A 16,258-nucleotide genomic window follows, 5' to 3' on the forward strand; every position below is an offset into this window, starting at 1 on the left:
TTTAAATTTATCAATGACAATTGAACCATGCGAGTGAAATCACGATAGAAATAAAGAGGAATGAAGGAATAAATGTGAAAACACAGGAGAGATTTATACACCTCCCCATCCAATTAACTGAACTGTTTGCTCCTGCCTAGTGTCATGCTGATTTATTGTGTGAAAACACAGCCCTTTATTCTGGTAATGTGAATGTCTAACATTCGTTTCTGAACCGAGGCAGGGTCACAGTAGTGCTAAATGTAAACACAAATCTGTGAAAGTTGTTTGTTTTGACATTGACCAAAGAGACAATGGACATTTAAATATTATTGATGTTCCATAGAGTAAAGTGTTTTGTCGTAAGTTACATTCCGATTGCATTCAAAAGGTAAGTAGGAACTGCTTCGTGGGATATGTAGAAGAGAGTTAGTTAATTGCTGGCCACTCGAGGCATTGTGCGCATCCTCCACGAAGTGAATTTTTTTATCTTGTATTTACTTATTTAATTACAGTAGGCTTTAATTAATCTTAAAACCCTTAACGAGTCTTGCGGAAGCCTGCCTACACTGTCTACGAATTTAATTATAGTTATTTAATCATTAGTATCCTTAGGGATTTTTATATAGTTTATTTAAAACACCACACTCGTGTAACAGTGTGATTAATGCAAGTAACCATGTAATAGCTAACAGAGAGCATTTTTCTACATGACAATCTTTGTACATCTGTGTAATTAAGGTGTGAGTGGAACCTGTAAAACACCACACGAGTTAGTATTAAGTGCAGTAAAGAAGTTTGGAGGGACTGCAACAGTAGGCCAAGCCGGGTGGCTATTAGAGATTCGTTCAGTTGGCTTTCACCCTGTGGCAGGGCCAGACGACTTGGCGCACCCCGAAGTACTCACCGTCTTTGTCATCACTGATATAGCTACTAGTAGGTCTTTTTTAATCCTCAGCGGTTGGCCCCCATCGGCTTGGCTCTAACACACCAGCCGCGTAACTTATTTTTATATTTCTCATCAGGGGATGTTTTACATATTTTATGTATTACTCTCGCCACCTGACCACGATGTGTGGTCCAGATTTCACGTAATGCAGAACTCTGCTGCAAGGCGTTCTACTTTAGCCAGCACATGGCTGCCTACGAGCCAAACATGCAACTTGAACATTACCTACATTTAATTCGCCCGAGGACTTCCACGGCGGGCTATGAACCTCACCCACATGGCACATGTGTTTGAGGGGCCCTCCGCCCTGACATACCAGTATCAGTAATAATCGTCATGTCTTAATGCACCAGATGCACAATGGCGAGTGTTTTCGTGTAATTGTGATTCATATAATGAGCAGCATCCTGCAGTCAGACATGTAATCAGTATCTGTAACTTGTGTAATACTACAGTCACACTGCGGCTGACAACACCATTATCAATTAGTGTCCTTTGTGCTTGCAATCAGAACTTATGTCACATCATAGTTATCCCATAACATACTTGGTACCAACTCGCAGTTACGCCTTAAGCAGTCGGTAGCCCGCGAATGATAGTGTGTCTTTTTGAGCTCCAGCTCTATGAGCTCTACACGAACAAACACCCTAGGGAGGCCCCGATGAAGCATTATGACCTGTGCGATTAGATGGAGCACCGACGGTTGTCTTCAATGCTAACTCGCATTCTGCAATATCATTTAAGTGTCCGGCACATTTTTGTTTAGGAAGAACCTAATTTTCCTGTTCAATCTCTCCTGGTCCACATTTTGTATTTTCACAAATCCAGGCTTTGCAGCATTCCATCAATTTATCTGAATCACCTCTTGCTTTGGTCGTAAATTCCCTTCAAAATAATTGTTTGGGTTTAAGCATGGAAAGTTGCTTTTGTATAATTCTGTCGCGGGGGGGGGGGGGTCGATCGGTCGGCTTTACGGTGGATTGTTAGAGGGCGCCACCACGTGGTACGGCACGTAGACCCGGTGAGACTCCTAACTCAGGGCGTGACGTCGCCCATGTGAGACGTGATATTCCCCCTTGAAAACGCCTAGCCCTAATTCCTGCCCGCTCTCAGCGTCGGGCACGCTTTTCCCTACGAAGTGGGCTCTCAGGCGTCCCACACGCCGTCACTCTCCACGTGGTCACACAGATAGAAAATAAAAGAATAATACGTTAAATTCGCACGTCTGATTTATTCCGCTAATTCTGCTCACACACGTACACGGTTGAAACAGTACAAAAATGCCCGCGGCACGAATCGGTTTATAGGTGATGCGCCACCACGTGGTCACATATTGAATTACGTAGTACAAGATAAAAGACCGAGACTGGCCGTGAATTAATTAATAAAGCAGTCCCCCGACCGAGAGCTGCTCCGAGGACTAAAAGAAAGCGATTGAGATGAAATTAAAGTTAACAGAATTACTTGGCAGAGAATACAAGCGGTGAGGTCCCCGGAGTGCTGATGCGTCTGCTCTCGGTCGTTGATGGCGGAAGACTGGGGTGAGATCATGGCTCGCTCGACTAACATGGCGTCCTCCCGCCGAAACAATTGCTGTTAAAAGATATTAGCGAATTCGTGCCACGGGAAACTAAATTAACATGACAAGAAAGCATTGAAAATTATATAACAATTTTTGAATGAAGAGAAAAGATTGTACAAATAATAGTTATTAAGATTGAAACGTAATTATTGTCTGACTTCGGGTTTCCTCGGGAATGTCCGGAAACGCTATGATATTTTAATACATTATTAAAAAATAAAAGTACACAAAACCCTCCCGGCCGATCTGCCGTCACGTTGCACTTAGGGAATATAAAAACAAACAACACAATTATATATACTTATGTTTTTAGGGGTGCGGCGCACTGGCTTGACAGCGCCCTCTTGCCGGGCGAGCACACACGCACGCACACGTACGCACGGGTAGGTGGGAGGTTTGAATGGAGGGATGGTGTTTGGGCGGTGGCATATCGGACTTAAGAGGGGCCGTAGTCCCGGACGATGTCAATTCATTTCGTCTGTAACCAGTTGAAACTGGTTTGGCTGGCTATAGTCGAATGACAGCATTCGCTATCATATTTACACTCTACACTTAAGAGGAGACAATATAAATTCGCTATACGTACCGACATCCTAGACCCATAACCTGTTGGTTTTGTTAGTTAAAATTATTAGGAAACATTCTAAATCAGACAACATATTAATTTACGGTTATTAAGCACGGTAAAAAATGTAGTTGGGCGCTATTTGTTTAAAAAAAATTTTAAATTCATAAAATACTTTTATTGTGTGCTTTTTAACTTCCTCTTTTCATAAAATCCGGCGGAAATAAGATATTACAAATACTTTAGGAGATATCGCCGTTCTTATTTTGCAATACAAGACCTGTGCAATCATTCGACCGACGATTTTTTTTATTTTGTCGTGTGTTCGTGTATGCCTAATTAATTAAAATGGTCGATTAGGTCAGGTCAGTTACATTATAAATACTTTCAAACTAAGCGGACATTAAAAGTAATATGAATTAATTTTAATGGTTTTTTAGTTTTAAAGTATTTATAATGTAACTGACCTGACCTAACAAACCGGGACAAATGATGAACAGTAGGAACTCACGTAACTTTTTTATAACTTATTTTTAAACAATGGTGAATGCCGCAAGAAAAATATTTCATACTCGTAAACAAGAAACAATTGTCAGGGCTGCATGAATGCACAGGTATTGTGATGAAAATTAAAAAATTCGATATCTCCTAAAGTATTTGGAATTTCTTATCTCCGCCGGGTTTAATGAAAAGAGGTAGTTAAAGAGCATAGAATGAAAGTATTTTCGGTTTAAATTTTGTTTAAAAAATTTTTTTTAACACATGTCGCCCAACTACATGTTTACCTTAAGCACATAACTGTTGCAATAATTACAAGAAGATGGTAGCTAACTTTTTACACAACCTGGCTTGTTGCCCATGGATATTAAACCTCCTAGAACAAAACATATTTAAGTGATAAGGATTTGTGTGAAACTAATTCAAATTAAATTCCAACACATAGTTGATTGTCCAACATAGAAGGATTAGCAACAAGGTACAATTAAAAAGTTACAGTCTCCACTATAGTTAGTTGTGTCTCTTGCTGATTATTTCTGAAGATAAATGAATTTGTACTGCAAATACGGACGATAACTTATGTACTACATATATTTAGTTCATAATAAAATTTTAATTTATAATTTTATAGAAGAAAAAATAAGAGGCTTAGAAATTCAAAGTGCCATCTTGGTTTCAGAAAATTTAAGGTATGCTACTTCATTACAGTAGCCTCTAAATAGTTGGCGATTATGGCGTTAAATTTTGGACCAACTTTTTATAACTGTGTCTGTATGCCAGTGTGTTTAAATTAATGTCATCTCTGTCGCGTTTGGCTCAGAAACTGCCACAGCACCTAATTTCATCTCTCTTTCTTATTATTATCTATGTGACTGAAGCTAGTTTATTTACCATCAATAGAATGCGTTGTATAATATAAGGTTTATAGAGATTTTTAGTATTTTAACAAACAGGTTTTATTTTAACTAACTAAAATACTTATATATTAAATTAAGCAAAGAAACTTATCAAAATATATATTTTAAAATATACAATAAATTATCATTAAAATTAAAAACATTTCAAACGTGCACCTAAATAAAATATGTATGCTGTGTATTAAATATGAAATTAACAAGCATTGTAATGACCTGTCATATTTTATATATGACCTTGACCTTGACCATTATTTATAGGGTGAATTCCCAACCGAGGGTTTTCGCCTAATTAGATAATATAACATAATCATTCTTTCATTCATTCATTTATGAAATCTAAAAAGGAAAGCTTAAATTAAATCTATTTAATGATTAGTTCTTCCACTGAATGTATCTCTTCGGAGTATTAGTTACTTATCGCCTGGTTGGTTATGGAGATCCGCTCGGCTCGGATAGCTGAAATTCTAAACGCCTAGCTGTATACTGACTGTTAAAAAATATTCTGTTTATCTCTTGAAATGTTTCCTGCAGTGATACATATTCAATTCGGGAGTATTTCCATACATAATAGCCAGGGCCGGTCCTAGGGCGGTGCGAGAGGTGCGACCGCACCGCGTGCCATCAAGGGAGGGGGCGCCGAAATCAACCGACACATGAGACGAACGACGGTGACGATCGGTCTCACGGTAAAATGGACGAATTGAGGTACCCGCCCTCCGAAGTCACGGTGTCACTTCAAATTGAATGAATCCAAATTAATAATGATTATGTGTACGGCAGCTCTTTTAACGTGGCTCATTCGTATTACATTACTAGCAATTGTTTATTTACATCCTGTGTCCCACAGTTTACAGTGGCGCTTCATCTGGCCGTTACTTGAACTGCTTGGCGCCTGAGTCTTCCAATTTCCAGTCGTTCATTAGGGGCAAGTGGGGCGCGGGGTTAAATTTCGTCCGTCACTTGTTTCGCTAGGCAAGCATTGTCTATTGAATTGCCAAGTCGTTGAAACATGCGCGAGTGTATATCTGTGTTGTACAGTGTGTGTGTCGTTAGATTATTACAGAAGAATTCTTAATAGAAAACAGAAGTAGGTAAGTATTGTTTATATAAGTTCCTTTCCAGTAGTGGAGCACAGATGCGGATACCGATTAATCGCATATTAACAGCAACGTATCAAAAGTTTTGTAAATATGGCATCTTCGTGCATGTTCGGCGATGTTTGTTTTAACGAAAAATAAATACATATTGCGACAAGACGTTGGCGACACTTAATTACCATACATATACATTGCATTGAAATGTTATTAACGTTTACTTGTTCTAAACGTTCACAATCGTTCTGAAATTATCTCCGTTATTTTAGTACAGTTATTTTCCGATAAGAATCTTAACTTATTTAAATGTTAACATATGATTATACACAAAGACCAAACATGAATAGCGTAATAATTTATTACCATATAAAGCGGACGTTTCAAGAATCGGTAATCGGTAAAGTCATATCAGTGCACCACTACTTTCTAGTGTATTCTGTGGTACTGCGATAAGACATATCCACTTATCAACGAACGAAACCGCACGGCGAGATTAAACACGGTGTCTTAGGCGTTTAATGATTACGCGCGTTTGTCGAGTATGTTTCTCCTTGCAGCCCGATGTACTGAGCTTTTGTAGTGTATTTATTATAGTATATGTATGGTAGCTTTTGTATGGAAGTGATGTACCTGTTATGTAATAACTATTATTTAATCTTTGCCTATACTGCGTTTTATATATAAGGTGGTAAAGGTGTAGGTACTAGTTTGTTTTAACAAATTTGTATAGGCCTACTATATATTATATATCACTCTTGTTAAAGTTATTTATTTTTTTTCCAATAACTATTAAAAAACGTTTTGTCTAAGGGCCTGTTTTACTGCCTTTATTTAAGTGACAATTAGCGTAACTGAGTTTTTACATATTTTGAATGGAAAATAAATTAAAAATCAATCAGTTATACTAACTGCCAGTTAAATAAAGGTGGTTAAAAACAGGTCCGTAATTAATAAAAAGTGCCAAAAACGGGTTTTTAAATAGTCCCTGAACTTAAATAAAGGAAAAAAAAAAATTAATTTAATTATTTTATAACTGGCTACTGCCGACGATTTCGATCGCGTGGGTCCGTGGGAATAGATTATCTCACATCAGATTTAAAAATCTTTAACTCAAGTATGTCCTATTCTATGTCACTGATTTCCTGATATCATGTATGTAACGAGTGATGGTTAAATGTGTCTTTTACAGATTAAAAAAACATGTCACAGTCTTCAAAAAAAATGTCTGGTACACAAAACTTAAAAAAGAAACATATAAAGCAAGCCGAAACTGAAAAATCTGCAAATTTGCTATCAAAATTTTCGAGAGTCGAAAAGTTATCTGACCCTTCATCACCAGAACTTCAATATCAACAAGCAATAGAAGAAGACCCACTTGAAAAAAGTTCTGATCTTGAAGATACACAGCACCATTTTCAAGAAGATTTAGCTGTTCCTGGAACTTCATCTGCATCTCAAAATATTACAGAAGAAGTTGTAACAGATGAATAGTTATCATCATCTTTTAAAGAGAGAAAACTAGATGATATTTCAAAATGGCCGCTTATTATTGACTCTGCAACAAAAGATGAAATTCTTCTTCGAGGCCTTGTTTGTAATGAAATGAACAACGAAAATTACCCAAAGAATTGTGACGGCCGTCATTTTTCAAATTCGCATTTTGAAAAAGTAATGCCAAATGGGGAGATTTTTAAAAGAAGATGGCTCGTGTACTCTAAATCTGCAGATAAAGTATATTGTTTTTGCTGTCGTTTACTCAACACAAACCCCAACTCTAATTTGGGAAAAGAAGGATTTGACGACTGGCGGCACTTATCAACGCGTCTCAAAACACACGAAACATCCTCAGATCACCGATGTGCTTTGAACAGTTGGATACAAGCATCGATTAGGTTGAAGAACTGTAGTGGGATAGACAAACAATTACAAAAACAGATTGAAGATGAGAAATCGAGATGGGTTGCTATCCTCGAAAGAATGATGTCGATAGTGTTCTTCTTGGCAGGCAATAATTTGGCATTTAGAGGGAGCTCTGAAACATTATACACCCCTAAGCAACTTCTTGGGTTTGGTGCAATTATTAGGAAAATTTGACAATGTGATGATGGAGCACCTCCACCGTGTTGTAAATAAAGAGACTAATGTCCACCATTTCAGCAAACGCATTCAAAACGAATTAATTGGCTTACTTGGAAGTGAAGTTCGAAATAATATAGTGAATATGGTAAAGTCAGCTAAATACTTCTCCATCATTATAGACTGCACTCCTGATGTAAGCCACATTGAACAAATGTCACTAACATTCCGGTTCGTTGACGTTAATGAAGAAGAAGTGGAAGTGCGAGAGTGTTTTGTTGGTTACAAGCCAGTAAGTGACTCTTCGGGAGCAGGACTCACTGGCCTCTTTCTTGATTCGATTGTACAATAATTTGATTTAGACATGAACGATTGTAGAGGTCAAGGCTACGATAATGGAGCGAATATGAAAGGAGTGAACAAAGGTGTACAAACCAGAATTTTAAACCTATATCCTCGGACATTTTTTAATCCATGTGGCTGCCACAGCTTGAATTTGGTGATAGCAGATGCAGCCAAAAGTTCCGTTAAATCTGTTTCTTTATTTGGATTTCTCCAAAGACTATTTGTTTAATTCTCTGGATCAACCAAACGATGGGAATTGATATCCAAGCACATAGACGGATTATCATTAAAAAAAAGTTTGCGAATCTCGCTGGGAGAGTAGAGTTTCTAGTCTTGCTGCTGTTCGCTTTAACTACACTTCAGTTCGTGAAACCCTTCAAAATCTTCATGAAGAAACTAATGACTCAGTTGCAGCATCAGAAGCATTGTCGCTTATTCAGAATATGGAGCAATTTGAGTTCATAATTACAATGGTGGCTTGGTATGATATATTGTTTCAAGTAAACATTGTAAGTAAAGCTATGCAGTCTGAAACTATGGACTTACCAAATGCATCGCAATTACTGAAAAACTGTTCGGAATTCGTGAAAGAGTACCGTAGCTTTTCCTCAACTCTAATTACAGCTAAAGAAATAGCGCCTCTAGCCGAAATAAACCAAGTTTTTAAGGCAGTCCGATCGCGAAGAAAAGAACTGTTATTTGAATACGAAGCCTTAGATGAAACACCAACTGATCCGGAGGAATTATATTAAATTAACGTTTTTTACCCGATGATAGACACAATTGAGAATACATTGGTTACACGTTTTCAACAACTGTCAAAATTCAATGATACATGGTCATTTTTATACGACATTAAAATAATTCCAGAAATATCCATGTTGGAAAAAGCCTGTGCTGAATTGCAAATCACTTTAACCGGTGGAGAAAAATGTGACATATCTAGTCATGAATTGGTTGAAGAATTTGTGAGCCTGAACCCATTACTAAGAGATCTTCAGTCAGGAGAGCCAATAAAAGTACTTCGACTTATAAAAAAAATGATTGGCAAGATATTTTCCCGAATGTATCGACAGTGCTTCGTATCTTGCTAACTGTGCCTATAACTGTTGCCAAAGGAGAACGAAGTTTCAGTAAATTAAAACTTAAAAAACCTACCTACGGTCTACTATGTGTCAGGAAAGACTGTCCGATCTTGGTATTTTGTCTATAGAAAATGCTATTGCCCAAAAGTTGAATTATTCTGACTTGATAAAAAAATTTGCAAGTGCTAAAGCTAGAAAAGTGATTATCTAGGTATTTTTTTTATATTTTTACTACATGTCTACATACTTTTTGATTAATGTTTGCATGGAACATAGAATAAATTAAAGTTGACAAAAATTATATTTATTATTACTATTTGTCATTTGTCCACTACATCTATCACATATAATAGGTAATCGCACAAACTGGTCAAACGAACATTTCTAAGATTTAACATTTTAGACAGCAGTAATTCGGCTTAAAAATTTGAGGCGGCTGCTTTTTTTGGTGGAAAATTAAGCAACCAGTTTAACAATATTTTTTTTTATTTAGAGGGGCGCCATTTTTAGATCTCGCACCACCTAAAAATGTTGATAGGACCGGCACTGATAATAGCATTGATGATGATTCCTTTATTCTCGTGTCCGAGCACCATTTCCCCCAGGTAACGCCGCGATGTTCTTGGGTTTTTCGTAGACGGTTGATTGTGCGATGGTTTACCATTGTTTTCCGTGAAAGGAAATCGCAACCCCCCTAGTTCTGGACCTGAGTGGTAAACTTTTCTAAAGTGGAAAATTCCCGACTCGTCCGAAAATCAGAATTGTGCCCTTAGATCTCTGATCAGAAGCTTGACACACTGAGCTAAGCATGTCAGACACATTAATATTATATAATACCATTAGCGAGTGTTTGCAAAATTACATCAATATTGATATAAGTTCGACAGCCGGTGATAATATAAATATTACAATTTTGTCTAATATAAAATTCACCGTTAAATAAACTGTTTTCACACATTATTCTTATGTATATGATATTTGGAATTTATCATTTAATAAAAATATAAGCAACAACTGAACAACCTGGTTTTAGGACCGCTCTAAAAATTCGATAAAGCAATGTGAAGTAATTAACCCAAAAATGTTAATAGTGGTGCACTTTGGTGTTTTTACTCTCCCTGTTTTTTTTGTTTGCATGGTTTGTTAGTTTTTTATATTTCCAAAGTTTGTGTTCGTGTATGTGAACAATAAGTTCCAAACTCCTACTTCGTTGACATTGCCTGGTGTAGATATTTGTCATGGTGACGTCGTACCTCCTAGGGTCACCAAGCCCGGACCCCAGGCCGCTAATATCCGTCCCCGCTGACGGCGCGCACCCTAGCATCACCCGTGTACTACGGCAGGGAGTGCCCGGTGAATTAAACACCCCCTCATCACCCCTCAGAATGTAATATCATTTTACTATGGGAGTGCCTCTTCAGGGCATTAAGTGTGAGTATCCCCTTCAGCAAGAATTGATGGGGAAAGTTTAAGTATGTAATATTAAGTGGAATAGTCCAAGCAAGTTACGAAAAATCTTCCGTTTGTTTGACTCTAGCGACCAATAATTATCCATAACAGAAATAATCACGTAAATCATGAAACCTGTTAAATTCATGTTAAAACTTAATTTAATTATGAAGGAATGCTATAAGACTCTTAGTCTGTAAGTCTACGTAAGAACAGTTAAGTTTCGTTAGCATGGAATTGGCGCGGCCCCTCCTGCGCGCATCTCACGAGAAGAGTCTAGCGACAGCAATGCTACCTTCCTGCAACTGCCGCACCGCTTACGCTCGTTCCGGGGCCGGCTGCCGCACTGCTCAGGCTCGTTCCGGGGCCGGCGGCACGATTATATATATCATCTGAAACTTTCAATTAGCAAATATGGCCTCGTGGCTGAGCGCTCAGCGGCGCTATCATCTATACGTAAGGTTGGCGGTTCGAATCCCGGCAGGTACGAACTTTTTTTTGTACTTGTAAAAATAAATACGATCACGTAACATTTCAAAAGTAATAAATATTTTTGAATAATGAATGCAAATAAAAGTATATTTATTAATTAAATTGTAATTTTCAGGTAAGGTCATGATAACTAATGGTCAATTAGGTTAGGTTAGTTACATTATAAATACTTTAAAACATTGTGGACGGTTGATTTGGTTAGGATAGCTACATTAAAGATACTGTGAAATCATGTAAACTGTTTCCTAGCGCTGGATAGCTACATTTTTAATAGTTATTTGCTAAGCAACCATAAAATGATTTTACAGTAATTTTCATGTAGCTATACTTACCTAATATAACCAACCATCCACTAAACAGTCTATGTGGCATTTTTATACTGGAGAGAAAAAACGCGCGCTTAAAAATAAAAAACATCCAGGGGGTAGGGGCTCCCGATCGGCTAACTTCGGAAAGGATCGGCATTTGCGGCCAGTTGCAGGAAGGTAGCATTGCTGTCGCTAGACTCTTGTCATCTCATGTCCCTCCCTCGTCACCAGCAGTCGCCAGCCCATAGCGCCAGCCAGCCGCGGTCCTGAGCGCACGTGGTTCGTGTCACGGGAGACACAGTGTTGCAACCTTGAGCGAGTTCTGTTGCGTGGGTAATAAAGCTGGAGCCTTGTGTTCTACCGCCGGGTGACCCTCCCCGCGCGGTTTGCGTACGTACGGCACTGGCCGACTCCCGTCGACACACACCTACCGACTGCACTATCATTCTGTACAGCTATTTGTGTGTAGAATTCACACCACGGGACTGACCAGTGAATGGTATCAGGGCACAAGTGTTTACAGTACATTGTTTTATTGTGTGTGATGTGCCAACGCGTGTGATTAAAGTCTATTGACCAAACAGTTTTAATGATTTGTAGTGTTTTCACCTGTCCACGCTAGTTAGGCATCAGCGTCTTAAGCTGAGCAGGGGAGTGCCGCAATAATAATAGTTCAAGCTGCAACAATCTATTGATCTAATTTAAATTATATTTAAAGTATATTGTGGCTTATATTGAAAGAGGTTCTGAGCTAAAATCTCGGCTCATATAATTTTTCTTTTCTTTTTTTGGTTATAATTCCCAGCATTAGCTATAAAAAAATGGGGTGCGGCTGTGTCATGGACACGGCCATGTATTTATGTGAATACGTGTACGTAACAGGTAATATTTTCTATACAAAATATAAAATACGCTATTTTATGTATGTTATAATTATGTTTGAATACTAAGAAGTCCTTCGGGTTTCCATGTTTTGTTTATGATTGCAATTATTTCCGTTCGTCGGGTTCAGGAAAGAAATCAAGTAAACAAATAATTACCGTGTTATAACTTGAGAAATTATATGTCTGTGATCCGAGTTGAACTGCCTGCCAGTACCGTAGTATGCCAAAGGAAACGACAGTTCTTCGGCATACACGTCGTAAATAATGTTCAGCGGTGTCGAATGCTGGCCCGGAGCAGGGGCCCTATTCTTGACGCTGCTGGAAGAATTCCGCTAGCGGAATTACTTGATTCCGCCAGAAATTTGCTAAACCCTATTCTTGAACACTCGCTAGCGGAATTTTGTATCGGAATTACGTCACAATCTACCGGATTAATTCCGCCACCTCGTGAGCTGGCGGAATCACAATTCCGGTAGAGATTTGAGCGTTTTTTATTCTTTGAAACCATGATTTGTCCAAAATGGAGTCTCTGTTATGGTTCTGAAAAATATTTAAATCGTTTGTATGTTTGGTTAGTTTAGGTTAGCTACATATCTCGTTTAATAATGCGTGTGTTTATATACTTATATTAGATTACTTCATTTAAAACCAGAAATAACTTATTCGCCTCATTATGTTATGTGATTATTCAGATAAAAATACGCCATGTGATGCTTTCAACCTTAAAATTCCTGTGTGCGTGGCGAGAAAACTTTTGTAACATTTTAACTAATATTTAATGTTTTAAGTATTATTACATTTGTTTGTGTGATTTGCAATGGCAGGTATTTAAATATTACGTTACGAAAGTTATATTTACCATCTTCCATTAAGTACTTAATATGGTACCTACTTAGTATTAAAAACATTGAAATTTTTGCTGTGTATAAATTTGTGGTTTATTTGACGTATATTGTGATAAATACAATACCGGTAACATAGTTTCCATATTACCTAATTCGTTTTTGACACCAAATATTGCAATCGTGTGTCATGTTTTGATGGAACAAAACTATAGTGGTAGTTAGATTATGCACATGTATTCGTTAAAAGTACATCCATCCCGGAATTGAAAAGTACTCGAAATGAGTCCATTTATATATGAATTTCCCACAATGATAAGTGATTGTGAAAATAAAGGTTATTCTATTTACCCTTCCCTATCTTGCAAACAGAGCCAACATTCCTACCCCGCAAATAATATGATTGAAAACAACACACACCGATGAAAACCCACACAAGTATTATTAAATAAATGATGAAAGAAGATATAGGCCTAGTTGAAAGATTTTGTTGATAAATTCATAAGATTGTTTTAAAGAAGCCCCTACACCAAAAAATAACAAACTTTAGTAAAAGTTCTGTATTGCTTATCCAGGTGTATCCAGATATACCTTTGATTCTAATGGCATAATCCTGTACACCTGATCCTGTGTTATATGATGCTTATCTTTTTTATCAGTGGGAAGGCGTGTAGCCCCGACTTGTTTCGCGCGATAGCGCGAAACCTGATGTAAAAAATAAATTACATATATGATAAATAACTTCACATTTCGCGCTGTCGCGCGAAATGCGTCGGCGCTACGCGCCTGCCCACTGCTAAAAAAATAAGCATCATGTACCACAGGATCAGGTGTACAGGATCATGCCAACAGGATCACATGTTAACTTGGATACGCAATACGGAACTTTTACCCATTTCCCCCCGCACCATGATATAATTGCCAGATGATGTTCATAAAATTTTATAATTTTGTATTGACTTGCAGTTAATGTGCACATTCACAATTGTTTGCTGAATCAAGAAACACCGCATACAATTTATTTTTACCTCAAATTTTACACTAACATAAAAAGTTGCGGCAAAGTAAGCAGAAACAAACTAAGAAACGATTACTTTTAAGTGATAAGAATTTTAAATTCTATCAAGTAAGCAGAAACAATAAACTAAAAAACGAGTACTTTTAAGGGATAAGAATTATTGTAAATTTTAATTTAAAAAAACACATGAATTTGTAAATATTTTCGCAAATATTTGTATGTTTGTAGTACTTTTTCTAACATTAAATAAAGTTGTTCATTTCATAACACAATATATTTCCCCGATTTTTTTTCATATAAGCCATACCATAAATTTTTAATTATTAGTTTTGTATTTATTATACATATTACATAACCTCCACGTCCATCATCCAGAGAAAAGATACAAGTATAAAGAAAAAATTTAACTTTTAATAATAAATGGTCCTTCCCTCGTTGTGATTGGCCTTCTACCAGTGACGTCAACACAATAGTGAACATTGCCACACTTCCATAAAGACATTTCATAAACCCGACAATGTTGATTCCGGTAGCAGCAGTAGCAGTTTCAAGAATAGACATTTAGCTGTCTAGCGGGTTGAAACTTGCGGATCATTCCGCTACCGGAATTATTCCGGCAGCGTCAAGAATAGGGCCCCAGGGTCGAGACAATGTTCTACATTCCAAAGCACACTATGCTTGATCGGATCATCACCGGTGGCGTTGGATGCCACACAACTGGTTATTGTGTTAGCATGAAATTAATCCCAGTTTACTGTAATCTCGTAATGCTTGTACAATGGTGGACCAAGTAAGAATTGTAGCCAAGCTATTACCACTGACTTTTTGACCACGCTGCTCAGATACGTAGATTTATGTATTACCTGTGTTCTTTTTTTTCTTTCTTCGTTTTTCTCGAACGATTGATCGTCCAATTGATGCGGTAGCTGTCGCACCATTATGTCCACATCCACGGGTACATTAATTACTTGTCCGATGATACCATAGCTGCCGTCGTAACGCAACCGACGTATCTGCATGAACGGCAATCGCGGCGATGCTAGGCGTGCACTAATCGGATCTAATGCGGGCAACCCATGTTGCTTAGGTGGATACACAAATCCGTTCGAACGTGACAACGTGGGCACTTTGTCCGAGTCCAGTGATTTCTTACACGTACCGCGCAGTTTAAAAGTCAGCCACTGGCTCTTCGGGGAAAGTATTATTAAGCAGCGGTAGGTAAGTGTTTTTCTCTTGTTGGCTTCAATGAGCGCAGAAACCATAGACGATCACACACATCACACTTATGTCTGAATGGACTGTTGACAAACGTCGTAGTGAAACGTGCACTAGCTGCTGCCTGATGTGTCTTCATAATCGACGATCGTACACAATCGATGCCTACACAGTCCGGCGTCGATATAGAAGCGATTTCATCATCCACTTGCATAATTTCAACCGCCCCAGCTGCAGATGTGCTGGCACCGTCGTTGATCCGCTTGGCCGCATTCATTCTTTTACGTTCCCGGCACTGCTTCACTCGGTCATATGGTGATATCTGTATTTGGATTTGGCTTTTTGACGCGTATAGGCCCACCTTATATATTATTGATTCTATATATTTTTATTTTAACACTATATATATTCATTGTAATTATTTTATACTAATGTTTTATGTATGCAATCTATAGATTTTGACGAGAGCTGACGATTGAAACTCAAACGAACGTCGTAACTTCTCAGAGTCAAAAGTTATACTAAATGTAAATCTCGAAACACAGCAAAATGACCTCAAAATAGCGGCGCTTCCCCCTCCACCGCGCGCGATGCGTTACAGTCCTCACTTAGCGTAAAGAATTCTTTGATCCTTTAGCTATCCAGTCGTGTAATTAAATGTTGGATGGAGATGATAGATATGTAACACCAAACTGTATCCCCCGATTTTGTTATCATTCATTTTTTTTAATTGCCTCCCACTATGGAATCAATTTTAAAGACTTATTCACATCAAAAAAAAATCAGATTTTATAACTAATCAATTAAAAAATTACACGATACACTCTCTTTAAATGAATAACCAATTTAATTTGTACTTAACACTTTAGTAAAGTACTTCCTGAAATGTACAGGAACATATACTACACAAAATTGTATGCTGTACTAAATAATGATACTTTGACCATTTTCCTGTAATTT

The 16,258-nt window shown here is 37.7% G+C and overlaps 1 protein-coding gene across 1 annotated transcript in view; it reads left to right on the forward strand.

The window, feature by feature from the left end:
* LOC134532266 (constitutive coactivator of peroxisome proliferator-activated receptor gamma-like) overlaps positions 1-16,258 on the forward strand; it is a 63,082-nt gene that overhangs the window by 44,459 nt on the left and 2,365 nt on the right. The gene's annotated exons all lie outside the window — the stretch shown is intronic.

Source organism: Bacillus rossius, chromosome 1 (assembly GCF_032445375.1).
Source record: "Bacillus rossius redtenbacheri isolate Brsri chromosome 1, Brsri_v3, whole genome shotgun sequence".
Classification (NCBI taxonomy): Eukaryota; Metazoa; Arthropoda; class Insecta; order Phasmatodea; family Bacillidae; genus Bacillus; species Bacillus rossius.